Genomic DNA, 15,655 nt, shown 5'->3' with positions numbered 1-15,655 from the left:
CAAACTATAGCTACAAGAGCAATTAAACTCAGATTACAGACAATAGCAGATCACATGCAGCACCCACAGCATTGCTGCTTAAAAATTATTTAATCTGTGTTTAAGATGCCAGTCTCCACCCTTGGTTTACATGAGTAAAATATATAAATTAAGTGAAAAGAACTGCAATTTCCCTTTAATCCACAGAAATGTTAATGCTCAGGTGTGAGGTAAATATCTGTTGGATTGCAGTAAAAACATTGATGAAATTATATTTTAATATTTATTGGTATTAAATAGAGAATGAAAAACTGTAGGTCAAAATGTTTCTTCTGTTTACATCAGGTAATGCAATATCGCCCTCACATGGATGTTGCCCAATATTACACATTCTTTGCCGCAGAATTCACAAATAGGTACCACGTTTGCACAATTTCTAACTATACGTCTTCAAACTTTCGCTTTCTAAGCAAAGATCTTAACTGCAGACCCAATTATCTTTATCAGATTGGATGTTCGTGTATCCACAAAATAAAATGCTGCTGAAACCACTTACATCTCCAGAAACTGCTTTGTTTTACAGATTGACAACTGCACATGTAACATTAACTACAAATTCTAAACTGTTTATCTCATCAGCACAAGAAATTGCATCACATTTTGATTTATAAACCTTTTTTAGCTCCAGGGAATTTAAATGAGTCTGTCCTTTGCCAGTTGGCGACAGTCAAGGCAAATCCTGTTGCACAAAAGCACAATGATCACCACAGTCTGTGATAAATATGACACCAGCTGTAGCCTGAATTTATTTCTTGTTCTATCATAATACAGGGACTTATGTTTACTTATGTTTTCTTCTGACTGCAAATCAAGTTACAACCACAGCAATTGTGTTAAGGATGTTTATTTCAAGAGATTCTTGTCAATCCTTTGTACAAATGGTTTTACCATAAAGACAAATCTTACTGTTAGCCATTAAAACTCAGAACACACACAAAAATATTCTTCCTCTTTACTATAACAGAAGACCTTTTTTTTGCAAATGCGCAAGTTTGCAAATCAGCCAAAACTGAGAACTATCTCAAGGTTTGACGTCCAAATATGACTTTAATTTCCCTCAGCAGATGAGCCGATCCTCCAACTCCCAGATGAAATCTGCAGAACAAGAAGACATTTTAATAAATTCCTTTTTGTAGTACTTGAACAACTATCAGACTGACTTGGAGGAATATTGTATCCTCACCAGCATCAAACCCTGATGTTTGTAGTGTACTCTGGTTTCAAGGAGGAGCCTGGACATCGATCCACATGATTACTGGTAAACTCTCTCACTGAGGCTGGTGAAGCCTAGAAAAGAATAGAAACACAGAAATTGTCAGATGCTTCGCTTATACAACCACATTTGTACATTTATGTTTACAAAAGGAGTCAAGATCGGCAAACAACTTGAGAAAGCAGAGGTACGGAGTAAATTCTGACTGAGTAAAGCAGCATTTGAGCAAATAAAGAGAATGAGAAGACAAACAATTAAAAATGTTAAAATCTAAAAACACGAGCAGTTCAGTACCTTTTCAACTCGAGACCTGTGACAGACATCTGCTCTGATCAGCAGCCAAATGCCTCTGAAAGTGCTCAGTTTTCCACTCCTGTAAAGCAAAAGAGACTTCAGTCAATAATCTAATAAACCACACTGGAGCAGTGTCACAAGCCCTTCATCTGGCTTGAAAGCTAAGACGACGTGTTGGAGGTTTACCTATAACCCTGCCATGAAGAGTCACAGCAGGGCCTCAAACAGCCTCACATCACTCTGGCAGACGCTACAGGAAAGAACAGAGCCACTGCAGGCTGAGCCTCGCTGGAAAAGTCTGCGCTCATCTTACAGGTTTAATGTGCAACAAGACAGCGTTACAAAAAGACAGACCTGGGACACAGTTTTACTAACACACTGCAGCTCTATTGATTTCAATGTGAGTCACAAATGTTAAACACAATGTACTGCAGCCTTTAGCAAAAACTGAAATGTGGTTTAAAACTCGTCAAAAAGCTGACATTACTCAACAAAATTATAACCCTTTAATTTTCTATAAATTCACTGTAATGGCTCAAATGTAGGACTTCTTTCATATAGGACTAGTTCTTTTCTTTGTCTTTTCCAAAAACAGCAGTAGAAAAAGGGGGTGCTCTCTTATAATCGGGCCAAGACAGTTATGTCTTTTGTCATTGATACAGTTAAATTCAGCACTCCACCCACAGATCCTAAAACCTGTTATATTCTTCTACATCTGTCATTTGTATTGGGCAGTTTGACTTTGTTTGGCTTGGAGACACAGTGAAATGAAATACACATTTTTCAAGTTCCAACCATGTGCCCCTGAGCTAATTATTAATGTATCCCTTATTTGATGCTGTATCTTTATAACAAAAGTATTCTATTGTCTTCCTGTAAAACATGTTTTAATGACCCCACTTGACTGTTCAGCTCGCAGAAGATGGGTGTGTGTTTGGATTTCAGCTGGTAAAACAGTGCCAACAGTTCTGTATTTGCTAAACCACAACCCAAAGCGACCCAATCATGTCATGTCAAGGTTTTGAGTCACACCGATTTTAAATGTATGCATACATTTTCTTCACAAGCAGTGTTTGAACATGGATTACTCCAAGGTAATGTAACAGTGGTGCAAATATGCAACATGACAATACAGCTATTTAAGGCCATGTGTCTTCTTTACATTAGAAAAATAAAACTAACCTTTTAGTTCACAAAGTCATACTTGAGCAGCAGATGTCAGTCAGGAGGTCTAAGCAGGGCAGGGCCTGGCTTCATCTCTGCAAACCTGGAACAAGAGTAGTTCACAATGAGTACTGGACATTTACCGAAAAGGAGCCATGAAGGGATGAGAGTAATGACTCATGTAAGGCCTGGTGCTTTCCCGCGAGGATGCTGTTTTCCAATTACATGTATGTTTTCTCCCAGAGAGTCACAAAATTTGAGAATAATACCCAGAATGCGTTCAATTTCTAGTATTAATATAACGATGAATGGATACTTTCATCAATAAACAAGTTTGTCGGAGGTTTACCTATAACCCTGCCATGAACAGTCACAGCAGGGCCTCAAACAGCCTCACATCTCTCTCGCAGACATTACAGGAAAGAACAGAGCCACTGCAGGCTGAGCCTCGCTGGAAAAGTCTGCACAAATAACGATATAATACTGAAAAAACTCCCTGAAGTTTATGGTGAAGGTGTTAGCATGTGAACTTGCGGAGCTTTTGACAACCCAGTCCAACACATACACTGGGGCTGGGGTCAAAATGCTGCAAAATGCTGCAGTTTTGTAAAAACACGAAAGAAAAGCAGTCTTACCTTGTTTCTATCTTGATGCTGGACGTTGAACACAAGTATTCAGTCTGTACACAACACAGAAAATATAATGGCTGTTATAAACACTCACAAACATGCTAGCTAGTGGGGGTGCAGCGCCCGCATTTCACCGCTTTTAACTGGTTATAAACAAAATTTCCTCAACAAAACTGCTATTTTACAACAACTCATCGCCTCTAATAACACTCCACGAAGTCAGAGACCTCAAATACTTCATCATTTAAACTAGATGGAAGCAGATTATTTGCACATACCTTCTTCTTTTCTCCGTACACCGTGCAGTCAATTGCTCTAGCTATCCGGATGTGACGTACTTCCAGTTTACGCACGTGGTCTTTGGCATATTTAACGATGCAAGGAGTCTCCCAGCAGGGGGCAGTAAAATACCAAAGATGGCGGCAGAGTATTTGAACTGAATTTAACATTTTCTCTTAAAAATGTAAACTTTGGGTGAAAGCCCCTGTATATCTGAATGGACAGTGGTCGTGACAATAAATAAATGTGAAATTCCAATAACAACAGGTTAAGAAAATTATCTAAAGAGCATAAATATGAATATAGTAGCACCCAAGCACCATTTATGGCACTTTTCAAAGCAGCAATTAAGCTTCCCTCACAGGGTACGTAATCACTGACGCTGATATGGAAAGAGGAAACAGAAGTGACAAGGCAAAAATACTGAATTATTAAAACGAATTAACTAATTTAAAGTTAGAAAATAAAGAATAGTTAAAGAAATTAAGTAGCCTGGTGAATACACAGAGGAGTACATGACCATAGCTGAATGAGTTGAACGAAAATGGGCTGAAAGAGAATAAAGAAATAAACTAGTAGAGTAAATAACCAAAAATATCCAAAACAAATCACAATGTATTCACAAATTAAGTTTATTAAAATGCGACTTAAGAAGAGATTGGGAAATAATTACAGTGATATTAATCTGACTCACTTCCTCATGCTGGTAGTTTCACAGTGATAGCATGTGGTCCAAAATAGGATATAAATGGAAATTATTTAAATCATGATGACACCACTTAGAAATTTTCCCACGTAGACTGATGACATGAAAGTTTGGCATATTTTAGTACAAAAGTTAAGGCCTGTCATTCAGAAGACATTTACATATAAAGCATTTTATAAAATAAATAAAGCACCTTTTTTTTTTTTTAGGATAGATACTGTGTTTTTTAAAATATATGTGACTATGAATATTTAGCACCATTTTCCCAAATTGGGAAGTTTCAGAATGAAACCATGCACATAGTATTTACCAAGTTAATAGAAACCTGCTTTTTATTTCTATGTAGGAGGGCTTTTATAACCCAGTGGACAGCCGTTGCTGGTGGGTGCTGGCAGCTCTGGAGTGTCCATGAGGAGGGCGCTCGTGGTGGATGACTCAGACTGCATTGCCAATACAACAATACAGGCCATAGAGGATCAGCAGGCTTCTCCTTGGCCGTCTGTTGTGGCCTGCACCATCAGCAGACGTCCGGGATGAATTTCAGCTTTGTTTGCCTGCAGCTATGCCGACCACTCGCCCAGCTGACGTGGTCTGCATACTGATGAAGAGCCAAAACTGACAATCTGAATCTGTGTTTGGACAAAAACATGGGCTGTTTTCGCTGCTCCTCTCGTTTCTGCGTCAGACTTTAAAGGAAGTTTGTGTAAAAACAAAAGTGGAGCCAAGTAAAGATTTCAGCATCACTGCCCTGTTGAAGCTATAAATAAGAAAAGGCTGCTTTATCTTTTACCCGCTGTCTCTGAAGACTCCAACAAACAACATGCTGTCGATTTATCATAATTTGATCTCTTTGAATAATCCTATTCAACCATGTCGCAGGATTAATCCTGAGAGAGTCTGTTTTGCTGCATGAACATGTACAATACCAACAACAGCATAAACAGAGCAGATCAGGCGACGCTTGAAATCATTTACCAGACTTTAAACAATCAGATAATCACATTTCAGCTTCTGGGCAGAATCTTTTACTCTTAGATAATATATAAAGCAGAGCTGCAGCTACAACTGTGGACAGTGAGGTCACGTCCTCTGTAATAAGGGGGGATTTGGGGTGTTTTAGAGACCGCGACTAGGGAATGGATGGGGTTACATTGCATTTGAAACCCTAACCATCAAACATTAAGCAGCTAATTCAGTATTTTTAAATTCAGCGTCTTAAGGCCAACAAAATTAAAGCTGAATTAATCAATATTTTTTATATTAACAATCTAATGAACAGCTAATGAACACAGTTGGCAACTCGCTGGTGAGCAGCTGAAAAACCACATATTTCCCTATTTTAGAGCTGAGGCTAACGATGCCTTGCCGTCTGACGGAGGTTAAAAGACTTTCAATAATAGAAGAAAAGCTTGCTCATATTCTTTGATCTTCTCTGATCTGTAGTTTGCTAATCGCATCTCATGGTCTTCAAAGAGAGCACTCTGTTTTCATCAGCTGCTGTTGTGTCCGGGTGTCTCCTGAAGGAGACCCTGACAATTCGAGCAAGTGGACAATGTGTACAAATAATTTGGTTGAAGTAAAAATGTAGTATCCTAACTGGATGTGACTGAGAACTGAGGACACAGCATGGTAGCAACTTGTCAATCACAAGCTAGCTGCGGCTTCAAGCATACCCTGCTTTATCATCTATGTCACCCCAAATGGAAGCATAATTACACAATGGACATGATGCTAGCAAAAGTATCGACTGAGATCATAAACTCGTTGGCAAACTGTTAACTGAGGAAACAAATCAAGTGAGAAGTGAGAATTTTCTCATAAGCTTACATGCAATCAGTCGCCCCCTGCTGGCCGTTAGAATGAATACAGGTTTCAGGCACTTTAACCTACGAAAAGCTCCGTCCACCATTATTACAGTCTATGCTGTGGTCCTGCAATAAGGCTAGCCTCTGTGTCTAATTTAGAATAATAATTCGGTCACAGCTAGAGGCCTTGCTAAAGGGCGACATAGACTTTGTGAATCTAAATCAAGCTGAAAGGCCAGAGAGGACAGACTGCTGAATCCAGCTTGTCTCAGACATCAGATGAAACACTCTGTCACCAAACAAGGGCTGTAATCCACCTAAAGGTTTCTTGGCGAGCAGACTGAGCGGTGAACGGACGCAGTCGTCACTCCTCGCTGATTTGTTTAAAGGTGACGCTATGAGGATCATAGCGTCACATCTGAGAGAGTTACACGCAACAACTCCAAGCCATTAGTCCTTTCTTAGAATCACTTTAAAGTCATGTAATATACCTTCACCCCAGCTGCTGAGTTTATACTGCTGCACAGTATACATGCAGTGTACAACAAGTGGGCCGCAGGGTTTGCTTCTGTTTAAGGTTTAAGTGAGAGTTATGTAAGCAGCATTACCCCACACTGAGTCCGCATGTGAATAATGCCTTTGTGTGAATGTGTCAGCTGACCAGAATCACTGACCTTCAGCAGATGCCACCTTGTCTGAGAGTCTACTGTAGTTAACAGGCTGCAACTCATACTTTCATTATCAATGAATCATTTAGACTGTAAAATGATAGAAAATGTTGAAAAATGCCGCAAGTTAATCAAATCCCACGATGATGTCTTCATTTTTTAGTCCAATTAACAGTCCAAAACCAAAAATATTTACACTAAAAACAGAAAATAATTACAGAAAACAGGGAACTGCTGTAGTTTATAGTTAATAAGGCTGCATGTAGTTCTTTTTTTATTACCAATTAACCATTTAGTCTATAAATCTCAGAAAGTTGTGTAAAGGATCGACTGAAATACAAAAAAATCACATTTACAGTTCAGAAAAGAGAGAAAAGTAGGAAATCACTGTAATGACTTACATAAAATTTGCGCTTTCCATGTCATTAAATTATGCATTTGTTTGCATTTTGATCAATTAATGGGGCTGATTTGTGTCAGAACTCTAATCTCTTAAAACATCTGGTAGGAAAAGTTGGACAATAGAAATAAAATGACGCTGGATCCACTAATCGAACACTCTTCAAGCTCAGACTCTAGTTCGACTTCACTGACTTTAATGTGACGTGGCAGGGCCTCTGCTGCTGAGGTCTGTTTCTCGTGGACCCACAGCTCAGTCTGATCCGGACGCCGCATCACTGATGGAAGCACAAGGAGAGCTGAGGTGCAGCTGAGGCTCCAGCTGGTTCCTCTGCACAGTTGCTCACGGCCACTCTTACCAAACGGCGCAGTGATCTGAGGCTTTCCGAGGTCTCAGTTTGAGGATAATTGAGGTTTGATTCAGACTCTGGGGGTTTAATGAGCACATAATCCTTTTCACCTGATCCCTGCCCGCCAAAATGAGGTGAAATACTTCATTCCACGTGGTTGAGAAAAAGTGGCGTGGGGCCATAATGTCATTACGAGCCTCCCGTCTCTTTTCATCATTGGCTGTATCCGGGTACTAAATCAGTGGTGGAATGTAACTAAGTGCATTTACTCAAATTCTGTGCAAGTACAAATTTTAGGAACTGTGGGAGAAGTATAAATACACACATTAATAGTTACCAATAGTCAGCTAAGTCTGATGTGTTGGGTTTATCGTGATTATTACAAAAAGTGCAGCCTAGCTGGAGTGTGAGTCAAAAACATTAATCGTAGTCGTCTCTGCTGATTCTAACCCCTCCTGATGTGGATCTGCTGAAGTTAACACACCCACCAGTATCCTGCTCATGCTGTTCACACACCGCCGTTCAACAACTGTCACATTTTATCTCAGGACATTATTTTCCACAGCAAAGTGGCATCCCAGCAGCCTTCACCTCAACCGCTTGTACACTGCATTTTAGAGGCAAATATTGTACTTTTGCATAATATGAAACATTTGTCCTGCAGAAAAAAACCTAATTGAGAAAAATAAAACCCTTTGAATGGTCTCTCGAATGTGTCATAGTAGACGTTGAGCTGTGGGAACATGGAGCCCTGGGAGCACAGATACAGTACACTCCTTTAAATATGCAGTTAATGGTTACAAACATGATATCACGCTAAAAGAATGAGGCTAATGCTAACAGGCCCCAGGCAAAAAGCCAGCATTCATACCGGCTGAAGAACAACATTGTCTTTGTATTGCAGGGTGGAGCTTTTAGCAGCGAAAGAGCCAGATATGAGGAGGTGGTGGAGACCAAAAGCAGAGCAAAAAGAGAGTGATTATTAGATTCCTGTGCATTCATTCGCAGAATAACGATGACGTTGCTCCTTTACTGCTGGAGGAGTACAAAAGAAACTGCTTCCGAACAAGTTCGCCAAGCTTTGGGATCAGCTTTGGCTGCACGTTAGTTAGTGTGAGTGAAAGTCTTTGCTAAATAGCAACTTAAAATGACAATCCACACTCAGACAAACAGCACATGTGGACCTGTGGACACTCGACCGGAGTGCAGCCGGTTCATTTGCGTGTGTAGGTGTAATTCAGGAGATGGATCACACACTAAGACGTTTTCCAGTACATGATTTTCCCACCATGCAGTCTGAGTCAGCCTCTTAACGCTGCACAGCACTCAACGCAGGATGTTCTCTCTCTGTGACTCTGACTCAGCTTCTCTGCTTTGGCTTTTTTAAAGTCTCCCACCCCTCCTTCCCCTCTACCTGTGTGCCACTGTATCGCCCCGCCCATGCCCTCTTCCACCAGCCTTTCCTATGTCTTTTACTCTCAATGGCACCATGGAAGGCTTAAGTCCGGGTTATTTAAGGAGATCAGATCCCTCTCTAATAGCCTTATCACATGACACAGTGTCCCGGCTTCATGACTCTGCAGATACTCTCACCCAAGCTCACCTCCCAGCGTCATATCTGCCCATTAATTCGGGGAAATCCACATCATGACTGAATAACATGCAACCAGCATCCTTTTGTAGGCGTCAGGATGCTTAAATCAGCCTTATCTTAGCGTAATGTGTCCTGCACATGCGAGACTTTGTGTCTCGAGCAGCATTACTCAGCAGGAGGCCTCTCACGGGCTTCTGCACACTGTGTTGGGATTTCACAACCCGCAGTGCTGGAAAAAAAACTGTTACTCATGTGTGGATCAAAATGTTTTGTTCTTGAGCTAACAACACGAGAGCACGTTGCACACAAAAGGCATTTCCCAAGGTAACGCAATAGCATTGGCGATAAGAGTATTCTTTATGATCGGCAACAGAAGTTATATTGTAGGCGACTCAAACATCTTTCGCAACAATGCAACAGATTTCTTCCTCTAAATGGGAGGCGATGATTGCTTTGTTGTCACATTTTATTGCGATTCCGATTCCGCCTGTGAAATACAGCCCATAAAAATACCAGGAACACTTCAAATATTTCCATCGAGGAGTGTTACCACGTTTGTTTTTTTCCACTTGGCGAGGCAAACGTTTCAGCCCGTGCCGACAAATAAAACTTACGGCTTCTTTGTTCTGTCACATGTCACCTTTTCTCTGCTTTTGAACTCGTGTGGAAACATCTTGTGTTCGTGACGGATCTTTTATCCGCATGCAGTTGACACACTTAATCTGAGCCATCTCGTGTTCTCACACTCAGGCTCAGCTGATGGAAAAACAGTCTGGAAAAAGAGCTTTTTCTCCACTCGGACCGGATCTGTTTTACGGGAAACTACACTCAGGATGTTTTATATACCTCATAGCTACTCACTGATCCTTATGAATTATACAGATTAGACCTTTAGTAGATGAGATATGAGGTTGAACACTTAAGAATTTGCCTGATGGAGTAACTACACTTTATTATACATGTTTATTTTCAGTGTGCCTACTTAAGATGTGTTGGGGGCAAATTAGCTGCTGCTCTAACAACAGCACATTCACTGTTCTCTGATGCCTTTAAAATGTCAACATTGACTCTTGCACTATGCCCTGTGAATGAACATGTAGAAATCAAATCTAATTTAATGTCAAACTAAATTCAAATGCACTAATAACATACAAGATATGATGGTTTGATCCAGGACTGACAACACCTCCCTTCTACATCTGACTGATTTCCATTTAAGGAGTTTGAACTTTCACTTGTGTTGTTTCTGATTTTTTTATGTTTAATTGATATTTCTGACTCATAACATTAATGCATATGTTATGCATCATACATGTGATGTGTGATGTCAGAATATTGGACATGATTACTGGATCACCTGTTGTGGAGAAGTGTTAATCAAAGGAACACATGGTGTCTTTACACCCTGAAGAAAGTAGCCTGCGCAGACGTTGGTATCTTGAAACATCAGTGTCATAAACTGTCATAAACATAATGACATGATCTGCAGTTATTTCACTATCGGCTTCACTGCCACCACATGACATAATAAAGGCAATAATGTATTTCTGTCCTTCACTTTCCCAAAGAACAGCTGCAGAATTCCTTGTCAACAAGTTTTATTTTGTCTCTACTACCAGGTTTTCCATCGGCGCCATCATGGCTGCCCTACTTGTGTCTTGTTAAGGTTGTTCTACAAAGAGACGTATACATCTCTGGGGGTCCACACAAAGGAGTGCATTATGGGTAACTGCGGGTCCCAGAGATCAACAGAGGGGCCTGCACCTCAAACAAGCTGACAGGTTGATTCAACTTCCTGTCTGGCTGCAGGCTCGAAATGTAAAATAAATAAATATATTAACTTTACATACAAGTATAAAAGCCAGAGGTGAAGAACTTGTACTCAAGTACAATGTTTACATACTTGTACTTTACTTGAATATTTCAATTTATTGCAGCCGTGCACTTACTAGATTTCAGAGGGAGGTATTTTGCTTTGTACTTCACTACATTTCTTTGACAGCTATAGTTACTAGTAACTTTTTTAGATAAAAACTGCATGTCTGTATGTGATATGATACAGTATCTATCCAGTAGTACACAAAGTATCTATAATTGGCTCCAGATTGATGAAGTACAGCATTAAAATGCTCTTACATGTATTTGTCAGTGATAAAATCTGAATAACATCATGTTCTAGAACAATACACTTTGACAGGAACCATTCTTCATAATGAGCACTTTTACTTGTTACTTTAAGTACATGTACTTTGATGTTTCTACTTTTACTTAAGTAAAGTATCCGAGTGCTTCTTCCACCACTGGGAGCAACACTATAAGACTCCTGTGTCTGGCGTTTGGTCCCAGCTGAGGTGCATGTGATCACACCTCTGCAGAGCAGCAGCAGCAGCGGCCGGCAGACGCTGCAGAGCCACAGCGCGAACGCAGGAGTGGATCTGAAGCCTGATTTGATTGCTGCAGTGATTATCACCCAATCAGACAGGCTGTAATTGTGAAGTAGATGTGAGGAGGCAGACGGAGGCGGGGGGCTGAGCACGAGCAGCTTGACAGCAGGCCAGGTTAGAGGGTGGAGGTCCGGGACAGAACATGCTGATCTGCAGCTCATAATTGGTGGTTTGTTCCTCGGCCTACCTGTGGGTGTTGTTCAAACCGAAGCCACGGCGGCTCCTGCCGGGAGTCGAGCTATCCGGAGTCTAACCGAGCCCATGCGAGAACATTTTTCTGATCTGCACGGGGGCTCCACGGGGACAATCAATTAACGGTGGCTAATGGCAACAGAGAATTTTTTCCTCTGATGGATTTAATCCTTTTACACACGTTTTAGGGACAGCTGTGAGGATGGAGGGTGGAGCGCCCCACACCTCTGAATGCATCACTGACTTTATCAGATTATCTTAGTTTTCCCGCTCTCCCACATGTCCTGAGTACTGACTAGTCTTACTGTAAGTTAGCTCCTGAACACAAACAGCATTATTAAAGGCTGATCGCAGCAGGAAATAGCACCACAAGAATCATTCACATCTCCCCTGACAACATAGAGATTCCTTTGCAGTGGCCACCACTGGTTGTGCCAATTTCCAATGTAGAAAATATATGACTCATAGATATGAAAAGCTCTGAGGCTGTTTGCCTCTCATTCAGCAGAGTAGAATTACTAAAAAAAAAAGTAATATGATTTTCCTGGTTATTGGGCCCTCCAGGTATCTATACACATATCATCCACTCTGTGATGCAGTGCAGTGACGGCATCCTGCAGGTTGTCTCCCTTTTTTGGCTTGATTTATTGAGATTAAAAGTTCAGCATATCAGAAAAATGGCAGACTGATCAAGCCCTGGACTTACTTCCATCATTGTCTCAGGTATTCTGGTTGCAGTCTAAGTGACTAAAAGAGGAAACAGTTTTTGGAATTGGCGCTGCAGTCAATACGTCTGACATCATTATGGTGTGAACCCTTCGGAGATATAAAATGCTTTTCTTTACCTTTTGCTTGATCTTATTGTGTCTAACCAAGGCTCGCTCGCAGAGAACTCTCGTTCTGAAATCTCGCGTTGAGAGTTGAGTGGTTGCAGGAAGACGTTGCTGGAAATGTGGAGCAGAAATGGACAGCAGAGCCAAGAGTTTGCTGTGTTGTACAGGAAGTGTAGCTTAGTGTTATCTTATAGGATTTTCAGTTTCAATTTGTATGTCAAAGTTCTCCAGAGTTGAGATGAAGACGCTGCATTTGGTCTGAAATTTGGCTGAACGCCGGTTTGGCTGACCTTCAGACTGGGGATCCAGTATTTAGATACAGCACTTTCATTTTTGTTAATTGATTTTTTGACATTTTTAGGGAGGGAAGATCATTTTTTCTGTGGCTGGATGGCTACAGGGCAGCATTTTAACCTTGAGGGATTTAATTTCACTATTTATTTCGCTGCAGTCTGTGACATTATGTTATTATGAGTCACTTCAGTCCTCTAATCAAACACTAATCAAACCAGACTAATCAAACACCTCCAGCCGACTCATCGTCCCTCTGACAGTGAGTAAATCGTGTTAACCTCTTAGCCAAAGTGCAGGTTATTCTTGACTTCGAGCCAGAGGGGACAAAAGCAGTGTGAGACCGAGGCCAGGTGAGCAGCTCGTAACCATGGTAACATGTTGTCAGGAGCTGACATTATGTGGCCTCCCTCCTACTGATACCTGGTTCATGTGCAGCCCAACACCCACAAAGAAGAGCCCACTGCCACAAACACACATTTTAATGAACACAGGTGGATTTTTAGCAACATCACTGAAGGCTGTCGGATATTTTATGAGGAAAAAAACTGAGAAGCAAGATTTCCACACACTGGAACAGTGGAAGTGACCCTGTAAACTTCATTATAACACTCTGAATTATTTAAGTGTGAACTAGTTAACAGTTACGTAATATTTAAAGTATGATATGATCTAATCTAATAAAATCCTGATCGCGCTCTAAATGGGAACATTGCATTTTGTCTTATAGGTGGAAAACAGTCATCACAAGCTAAATTTAATATATGTTTTTAAATGTTTCATGTGATGTTGAGTGTTTGACCCCATTCCAGGCCTTGTATAGGTTACATACTGTATATCAAACTGCTCCGAGTGGAATTTTCCACTGCAGACTAATCAGCTGACAGCAGCTGATCAATGCGACCATCACAGTCCTGATCCTGTGGCAAGTTTCCACTTCGGCAGGCTCAGTGATTACGGCTCTCATTGAGAAAAGAGGGGCAAGGGATCTGTCTTTAAGTCTATTATCTGTAGCCCAAATCCCCCAGGATCCTCTGCCAGGCCGAACTGAGCTCTATCCCCATTCATTATCCGTCCTCCGCTACACGCAACATGCAACACTAATTATCTAAGTTTTGCTTTCCACCTTTCGGCTTGAAGCTTTTGTTTATCCACATTTTATTTTCTTATTTTTGGACTTGACCAAGCACTCACCTCTCTGTTGTTTGCATACAGCTGCTTTTGATCTGAAAATTTAAGCTTATTCTGCTGTTTGACTCGCTATAATTAAGTTCAGATCTTCTGCAAGCATCAGCTAAATGTTGTACATGTAAACACAAAGCATACTCTGAACTCTGTCGTTGCAAACTTTCATGACACTGAAACCCAGTTTTCTCTCTTAATACCAGTTTTACCTTTTGCAAGTCACACTAAAATTAATGATTATTGTCACTGTTGATTAATAAGTTGATTATTTTTAGTGTCGGTTAATCCACCATGTTGGTTCAGATGAAAAATCTCAGCAACCATAAAATGGATTGACATGAAATTTTGAAGCAACATTCATGATGCAGGGAGGCTGAATCCTGCTGACTTTGATGAGCCTCTGACTTTTCCTTCAGCACCACTATGAGTTAAACTAACGCTAAATGCTGAACTAAGATGGTGATCATAGCAAACATCATACCTGTTGAACATCAGCATGTTAGCAAACTGATGTCAAAGCACAGAGCTGCGAGCATGGCTGAAGACTTTTGGTCTGGTTCCAGTTAATCCTTAGCTGAATTTATAAAATTTACACTCCACAACAACTTGTGGCCAAGGTGTCAACTTATGTTAGACTGGTAGTCCAAAATGCAAAACTAAAGTGGGATATGAAATTTACAATGATATAAAGGTAAAAGTGAAGATAACACATTTGAGAAGCCGGCAAATATCTGGCATTTTTTCCTGTTTTTAAACTTGAATTTTATATCTTTGCATTTTGGACTGTTAGTCAGACAAAACAGGCAACTGGGCTCTAGGACATAATGATGGATATTCCTTAAAATTTTCTGACATTAAACGAGAGATTAATTGAAAAAGAAGTGAAGGAAACAATGAGGAAGACCATCACGAAAGCCCAAGGTGACGTTTTAAGATGTTTGCATGTTTTGTCTGACCTATCCAAAATATATGATTTACTATAAAATAAAACCACGACTTTTCCACACCCTTCTTGCTCGATACATTACTTAAAGGAGAGTTACAGCGATTTAGTTTTGCAGTCGGATGAATCACAAGAGGCAGATTTTTAAAAGATGGTCAAAATCAAAGCAGCACGGGTCGAGAAGTCCTGACTTTTAAAGTGCCAAACTGGATCCTACACCTCCCATAATGCAACAGCTGAACATCAGGCGTAAAATCGGTGGTGTTCCTTTAAACAGCTGATCAAATATCAATATAAAATGTGACTGTTTCAACACTGAAACACACAACTGACTCCTAAAACTGTTGACAGCCGAGAGATAAAGTGTTTTTCATCTCAGAGCAACAAACTGAGACTAAGCTGCGTGACCTTCTGCCACATTTTGAGAAAAAAACAGCAGAGAGCGCAGATTAAATAACAAAAACAAGGTGTTGTCTCTTAGTGCACTTTGTTCTGCGGGAGCCCGTCAGAAACGGAGGAGTAAGAAATGCACATAACACCAGATGTCTGAAGCCATCCTGGGCGGCGGGCTGCTATAATTAGCCAGACACGCTTGAGTCAGAGCCAAAGAGAGAGCATATCTGCAGG

General features: G+C 40.6%; 1 long non-coding RNA gene and 2 other non-coding genes across 3 annotated transcripts; all 3 read right to left on the bottom strand.

Moving 5' to 3' along the window:
* Window positions 1-52: 52 nt before the first annotated feature.
* On the bottom strand, window positions 53-3,673 carry LOC121619867. The gene is made up of 6 exons (XR_006007539.1): window positions 3,618-3,673; window positions 3,346-3,389; window positions 2,729-2,813; window positions 1,547-1,625; window positions 1,223-1,326; window positions 53-1,134 (listed from the first exon to the last, which is right to left on the bottom strand). It is a non-coding gene; the product is annotated as an uncharacterized LOC121619867 (long non-coding RNA).
* LOC121620188 lies at window positions 1,716-1,850 on the bottom strand. The gene has a single exon (XR_006007563.1). It is a non-coding gene; the product is annotated as a small nucleolar RNA SNORA9 (small nucleolar RNA).
* On the bottom strand, window positions 3,043-3,177 carry LOC121620186. Its single transcript, XR_006007562.1, has one exon. It is a non-coding gene; the product is annotated as a small nucleolar RNA SNORA9 (small nucleolar RNA).
* Window positions 3,674-15,655: the final 11,982 nt, after the last annotated feature.

Source organism: Chelmon rostratus, chromosome 16, assembly GCF_017976325.1.
Source record: "Chelmon rostratus isolate fCheRos1 chromosome 16, fCheRos1.pri, whole genome shotgun sequence".
Lineage (NCBI taxonomy): Eukaryota > Metazoa > Chordata > Actinopteri > Chaetodontiformes > Chaetodontidae > Chelmon > Chelmon rostratus.
This window is presented reverse-complemented; position numbering and strand designations above follow the sequence as displayed.